Below are 7,017 nucleotides of genomic sequence, written 5' to 3'. Positions count from 1 at the left end.
AGAAGGGTCTAGAACCGAAACGTCAGCCTTCCTGCTCCTCTGATGCTGCTTGGCCTGCTGTGTTCATCCAGCTCTACACCTTGTTATCTCAGATTCTCCAGCATCTGCAGTTCCTACTATCTCTGAGTGAATTAAAAGATCTGGTTTTGTTCAATGTTTTATAGGGTGGGGGGAGAGTAGCTGTGTTGATTTGACGTTGCTGTTCCTACATGTAGATCTTGTTTTTGCTTGCTTGTCGGGTTTAAACATTGAGACATAATAATTACAGGAACAGCAGTTTCTTCAAATGCTGAGAGATGCTGGGAGCAAAGAGATGAAGAAGCATTTGGTGAGACAGAAATACTTGGCTCCATTGATTGAGCGCTATGAAAATGCTTTGCAAGCGTTTCAGCAGGTTCTTAAGGTAAGTCCAACCCAGAAGGGATCTTATTACAAGGTCTCTCAAACTAATGGTCAAAATGAAACTCACTTCAGGCATACCTCTTGTTTTTCCACTTTACTGACTGTACTAACACTTCTATATTTAGGGTCAATGCGAATTAATGTAATTGACTGGTTCAAGGGGCTGAACTGCCTCCACCCATATTACTAAACTAAAATTTGTGGAAGATAGGAGGCTGGAAACAAAGGGAAGAGATTGAATTGGGTGTTCCAGAAACAAGGGCAAAACATAAGAAATAGAAACAAGAGTGTGCCATTCAATCCAACGAACCTGTCCCATTGTTCACTAAGATTATGATAATGCGATTGTGGCCTTAAGTCCACTTTCCTGTCTGCAACCCCATAACCCTTGACTCCCTTGTCAATTAAAAATGAGATCAACTCAGCCCTTGAATATATTAAGTGACCCAACCTTCTCTGATTAATGCCCCTCTTAGAGTAGACATTCCCATGAAGACATGAGGGAGGAACTGGTCAGAGTTGACTGGAAAGGGAGCCTAGCAGGGAAAGATGGTGGAGCAGCAATGGCAGAAGTTTCTGGGGGTAATCTGGGAGGCACAGCAGAAATTCATCCCAAAGAAGAAGAAACATTCTAAGGGGAGGACATGGCAACCATGGTTGACAAGGGAAGTCAGGGACAATATAAGAGCAAAAGAAAAAGCATACAATTTGGTAAAGATTAGTGAGATGTCAGAGGATTGGGAAGCCTTTAAAAAAACAGCAGAGGACAACTAAAAAAAGCAGTAGTGGGGGCTGGGGGGTTGATGAGAAGATGAAATATGAGGCAAGCTAGCTAATAATGTAAAAGAAGATTGCAAGAGTTCTTTTTAGATATATAAAAGGAGGCAGGAGTGGACATTGGACCACTGGAAAATGAGGCTGGAAAAGTAGTAATGGGGAACAAAAAAATAGCAGAGGAACTGAATAGGTACTTTGTATCAGTCTTCATGGTGGAAGACACTAGCAGCGTACCAAAACTTCCAAGAGAGTCAAGGGCAGAGATTAGTGTTATGGCCATCACTGAGGAGGAGGTGCTGGGGAAGCTGAAAGGTCTACAAGGTGGATAAATCATCCAGACTGGATGGACTACACCCAGGGTTCTGAAGGAGATAACTGAGGAGACTGTGGAGGCATTGATGGTGATCTTTCAGAAATCACTGCAGTCAGGGAGGGTGCCAAATTTTCTAAGACCTCCAGCAGTTCCTTTTCTGTATTGTGAACTGTTTTTAAAACATCAGTGTTTATTTCCCTGAGTGCTCTAGCCTCCATTTCTTTTTCCACAGTAAAAAATGATGCAAAATACTCATTTACTATCTCTCTCATCTCCTGAGGTTCAACACAAAGACAACCTCGCTGATCTTTAAGGGGTCCTATTCTCTCTCTCTCATTGCTCTTCTGCTCTTAATGTTCTTATAGAATCTCTTTGGATTCTGTTTAACCTTACTTGCAAAGGCTATCTTATATGCCCTTTCTGCCCTTCTCATTTCAAATGCCCCTACACTCTTTATATTCTTAAAGAGATTCATTTTATCCCAGTTGTCTATATCTAATATGTGATTATTTCTTATTCTTGACTAGAACCTCAATATCTTTATTCATCCATTGTTCCCTACTCTTACCAGTCTTATTCTTCACTCTAATAGGAACATAATGCCTCTGAACTCTCATTATCACACTTTTGAAAGCCTCCCACTTGTCAGTCATCCCTTTACCTGAGAACAGTCTACTCTAATCGACTTTTGAAAGTTCTTGCTTCATACCATTAGAATTTGCCTTACTCTAATTAAGAACTTTAACTTTTAAGGAAGGCTTACTCTTTTCCGTAACTATTTTAAAACTAATAGAAATATGATCACGTCCCAAAGTGTTTCCCTGCTAACACTTCAGTCACTTGCCCTGCCTCATTTCCCAAGAGAAGGTCAAGTTTAGCTCGCAGGTATATTTACATATTGATTTAAAAAAGAATTCTGGAACACATTTAGCAAATTCCTCACCATTGAAGCCTTTAATGCTATGGTAGTCCAAGTCAATGTTTGGATAATTTAAATCCCCTACTATTACAACCCTACAATTCTTACGTGTGTCTGAGATCTCTCTCTCTATGTATTTGCTCCACAATTTTCCTCTGACTATTGGGGGGCCTATAGGACAATCCTATCAAGGTGATCATCCCTTTCTTATTTCTAATTCGTAACCATATAGTCTCACTGGACGATCCCTCAGAAATATCCTCTCTAATTAAGTAATAATGTTTTCCTTAATCAAAAGTGCCGCTCCCCTCCTCTCTTGCCCCCCTTTCTAGCCTTCCTATAGCACCTAAAACTTGGAACATTGAGATGCTAGTTTCTCAACCAGACTTCTGTAATAGCTATGACATCCCAGTCCCATGTTCCCATACATGCACTCATCAGCTTTACCTGCAAGATCCTTTGCATTGAAATAAATGCAGTTTAATTCTTCAGAGTTACCTCATTCTCCAACTTGCTCTTGTCTGCCTTTCCTCACTAAATTGCACTTTTCAGATTTAGAACCGTCTTAATCTGTCTTTCTATTTTTACTGCTACTTAAGAACACCCACCTGCCCCCAGCCCCCACCCCCTCTACGAGTTTAAAGGCTCCCGAAATGAACTAGTAAATCTCCCTGCCAGATGTTGGTCCCTTTCAGTTCAGGTGAAACCCATTCCTTTTGAACAGGTCTTTTCTGCTCCAGAAGAGATTCCAATGATCGAAAAATTTGAGTCTTTGCACATTGCACCATCTCTTCAGCCACTGATTTTTCTGCCCTATCTTTTTATTCCTACTCTCATTAGAGTGTGACACCAAGAGTAAGCCACAGATTACTACCTTTTGAGGTTCTGCTTTTTAGCCTTCAACCTAACCTTTCATGTTCACTCTGCAAAGCCATAACCCTTTCCCTAACTATGTCGTTCCTATCAATGTGTACAACAACTTCCAGCTTCTCACTCTCTCCTTTGACAATGTGCTCCAACCGTTTTGAGATGACTTTAACCCTAGACTAGGAAGGCAACATACTATCCTAGATCCGCACTCACAGTCACAGAATCTCCTGTCTGTGCCCCTGTCAGGACAGTCCCCTCAAACAATTATTCTTTTATGTCTTCACAAACTCCGTTTAGCACAAAATTCTTTCTTAGTGCTCAAGCAACTACCACTTCTATTTTATCGTGAGAGCCTATTCCCTTCAACAATAACCATAAGAAATCCACAAGAAACGCTTGCAACTCAGTAACAGCTGCAGTATCCATGCAACTCTCGTTCCACCTTTGCTGACCTTTGCTTAAAAGAAAACCCTCACAGAACTGAAAACTAAAATCTAATTTTCCTCCACTTTTGATTCCAAGTTCCCAAAATAATAACAGTACATTGCAAATCTTTATCACATGAAGTTAACTGTTCACCTGCCTCAGTTGTCAAACACTGACAGGTCAGGTATAGACACTGCCAGTGGTGAGGTATGAACTGACTGGCCAGCTGTGGATAGTATCAGTAGGAATTGGTATGATGTTAGTCCAGAAGCTTGTGATTCAGTCTCTTGGTGACACTGTCAATGTTTACATTTCCAATATGTTCTACACAGGATGAAAAGAGGAAGGAACGTCCGTGAATTAAAGAAACAAGAAGATTGGAAATTATCTGGACGAAGAAAATCCACTGACCACTTGAGTTTATGAAGGAACCTCAACTGGAAATCTCTGATATTGCTTTTCAAACAAATATGTTTATATACAAATGATGTATATTACAGGCAGCCAACAATTGTAATGGACAGTTTGTATTCTGGGGTCAATGGACAGTGTGTGATGATGTAATGTCAGCATTCATACCTGTACTGCAACAAGTTATTGATGTTACTACTGCTTGTAATGTTAATCGTGGATTTCATAGCTGGTCTGTGAAACTGTCCAGAACCTTGACACAATATTGGTCATTAGCCAGTGCTGAGCTAGCAACCTATAACCCACAGTGCCACATCTTTGAATGACATTACTGAAATTCCTTCACAGCCAGCATCAAGGAACTGGGACTCAGGTTTGTTTTCTTAGATGGGATTACTGTGATACAGCAGCATTTGTAGCCAGATATACCATGGACTGTTCACGCATTGTTTGAAGCTCACTGGTGTGTTTTCCACTGGTGAATGTCTATAAGAGGAGGAGAAAATCATGCAGAAACAATGGAAGGGACCGGAAGAGAAAGTATGACCGTCCTTAAAATATAAAGGCACCATAAAACTGCAGCCACCACTGAAAAGGAAAGCAAAGTTGATACTTGCACCAAAGGAGCTTTTCGAAGTCAATAACAAAGGAACTAAGTACCTTACAGAACTCCATCTGGATGAGTGTATTACAATCCCTGTATCCTGTCCCACTGTGGGAATCATCATAGAAACCCATTCCTGTTCTCGGTTAACATGCACTGAAGAAACATGTGTATTGTGGTAGCGGTCAAGAACAGGAATCTCGACCAGATTACTAATCAATGGCGTTCATGTCAATCATGTACAATCAACCCAGATATAACTTTTAAAAAATAAAATATTTTCAAACGAAGACTTTGAAGGCATTGAGAAAATAGTTGTCAATTACTTAATACAAAAATAATCCCCCCCCAATACTTAAATTATGACGCTTCTGTCCTACCTGCCTGATACTGAACTGTAAATCAACCAGCAGCTGTTGCTCCTCCCCACCCACATACTTGCATTTGTATAGTGTCATAATGTAGATGGATGTCCCTCACCATACCCTGACATCAATACCTTCCCAATTTTTAACTGTGTAGTCAGGCCGACATTGATTACATAAAATCTGTTGAGGCCAGAGCTAAATTTAATGTGTAGAATCCTAGATATTTTACGGAATAGAAAGAGGCCACCCTGCCCATTGTCTGTGCCCATGAAAGAAATGAGCCACTCCATCCAAACCCATTTTCCAGCATTCGCTTTGTAGCCCTACAAACATTTCAGGTGCATATCCAGACACCTTTTAAACAACAGCTTCTTCCCTGCTGTTACTAGACTGCTGAATGGACCTCTGTAACTTCAAATAATGTTGCTAATGTTGGTATTGCTTTGTGTGCCTCATGTGCAGCCATAACCTTGTATGCCCCGCTCTGTCTAAGCACCTTATGATCTATATGTCCTTGTTTGCTATGACCTGCCTGTACTGCTCGCAAAACAAAGCTTTTCACTTTACGTTGGTACATGTGATGACAATAAATCAAATGAAGAGTTGAGGCTTTCTGCCTCTTATCTTTCAGGCAGTGAGTTCCAGACCCCTACCACCCTCTGGGTGAGAGGAGATAGCAAGATCTGCAGATGCTGGAGTCAGAGACAACACAGTGTGGAGCTGGAGGAACACAGCAGGTTTGCCCTCAAAAATGCCCTCAACTGCATTTCTTGTGTTTCCCGCACTTCTGCCTTCACAATCCCTCCCCCCAACAGACAAAATGATAGAATTCCCCTTGTCCTCACATATCACCCCACTAACCTCCGCATCCAACGTATCATTCTCCACCACTTCCATCACCCACAATCCAAACCTACGACCAAAGAGATATTTCTCTCCTCACTCCATCTGCCTTTCACAGGGACCGCTCACTCCATGACTCCTTCATCCATTCCACACTCCCCACTAATCTCACCACCCCCGGGCACCACAGGAAGTGCTACACCTGCCCCTAAACCTCCCCACTGCCCTCCATCCAAGGCCCAAAGCAAACTTTTCATATCCAACAGGGGTTCACCTGTACATCCTCCAACCTGGTCTACTGTATCTGTTGCTCCCAATGTGGCCTCCTCTACATCGGTGAAACCAAGCACAGACTCCAGGACCATTTCATGGAGCATCTGTGCTTTGTACATGATAATCAACAATACCTTACAGTCACCAAATATTTTAACTCCCCCTCCCACTCACTTGGTGACATGTCCATCCTGGGCCTCTTCCAGTGTCACAATGACACCACCCGCAAACTGGAGGAGCAGCACCTCATATTCCACCTCGGGAGCCTACAGCCCAACGGCCTGAACATAGAATTCACCAGTTTTAAAATCTCCCCACCACCGGCCTCGTCCCATGTCCAACCCTCCCTCTCATCCCCACCTCCTTGACCTGACACAACCTGTCCATCTTCTCTCCCACCTATCCACCCATCCCATCCCACTGACCCAGCCCCACCACTCCCTACCGGCACTCACCTATCGCCATCCCATCTACCTTTCCCCAGTCCCACCCCTCCTCCCTCAAATTTATTTCCCAGCTCCCTTCCCCCTCCCCATTCCTGAAGAAGGGTCCTGACCCAAAATGTCAACTTTCCTGCTCCTCTAATGCTGCCTGACTTGCTGTGTTCCTCCAGCTCCAACTGTGTTGTCTCATACCTTCTGGGTGAAGATACTTTTCTTCATCTTCCTGCTATTATTTTCTGCTCTCTGTTTTACCACATTTTTCCACATTTGATCTTGTCCCAAATATTTAGTTCAAAATCCCTCTACTTCTCAATTTATGTAGTTTGTAAGCTCACCTATTAAGTCACAGTTTGGTTGTAGACATTCCC

General features: G+C 42.4%; 1 long non-coding RNA gene across 1 annotated transcript; it reads left to right on the top strand.

The window, feature by feature from the left end:
- The first annotated feature begins 110 nt into the window (after positions 1 to 110).
- On the top strand, positions 111 to 5,012 carry LOC125482352. The gene is made up of 2 exons (XR_007261617.1): positions 111 to 403; positions 4,040 to 5,012. It is a non-coding gene; the product is annotated as an uncharacterized LOC125482352 (long non-coding RNA).
- Positions 5,013 to 7,017: the final 2,005 nt, after the last annotated feature.

Source organism: Rhincodon typus, unplaced genomic scaffold (genome assembly GCF_021869965.1).
Source record: "Rhincodon typus isolate 14 unplaced genomic scaffold, sRhiTyp1.1 hic_rhity00009095, whole genome shotgun sequence".
Lineage (NCBI taxonomy): Eukaryota > Metazoa > Chordata > Chondrichthyes > Orectolobiformes > Rhincodontidae > Rhincodon > Rhincodon typus.
The sequence above is the reverse complement of the archived record's forward strand: the minus strand, read 5'-3'. Positions and strand labels throughout refer to the sequence as shown.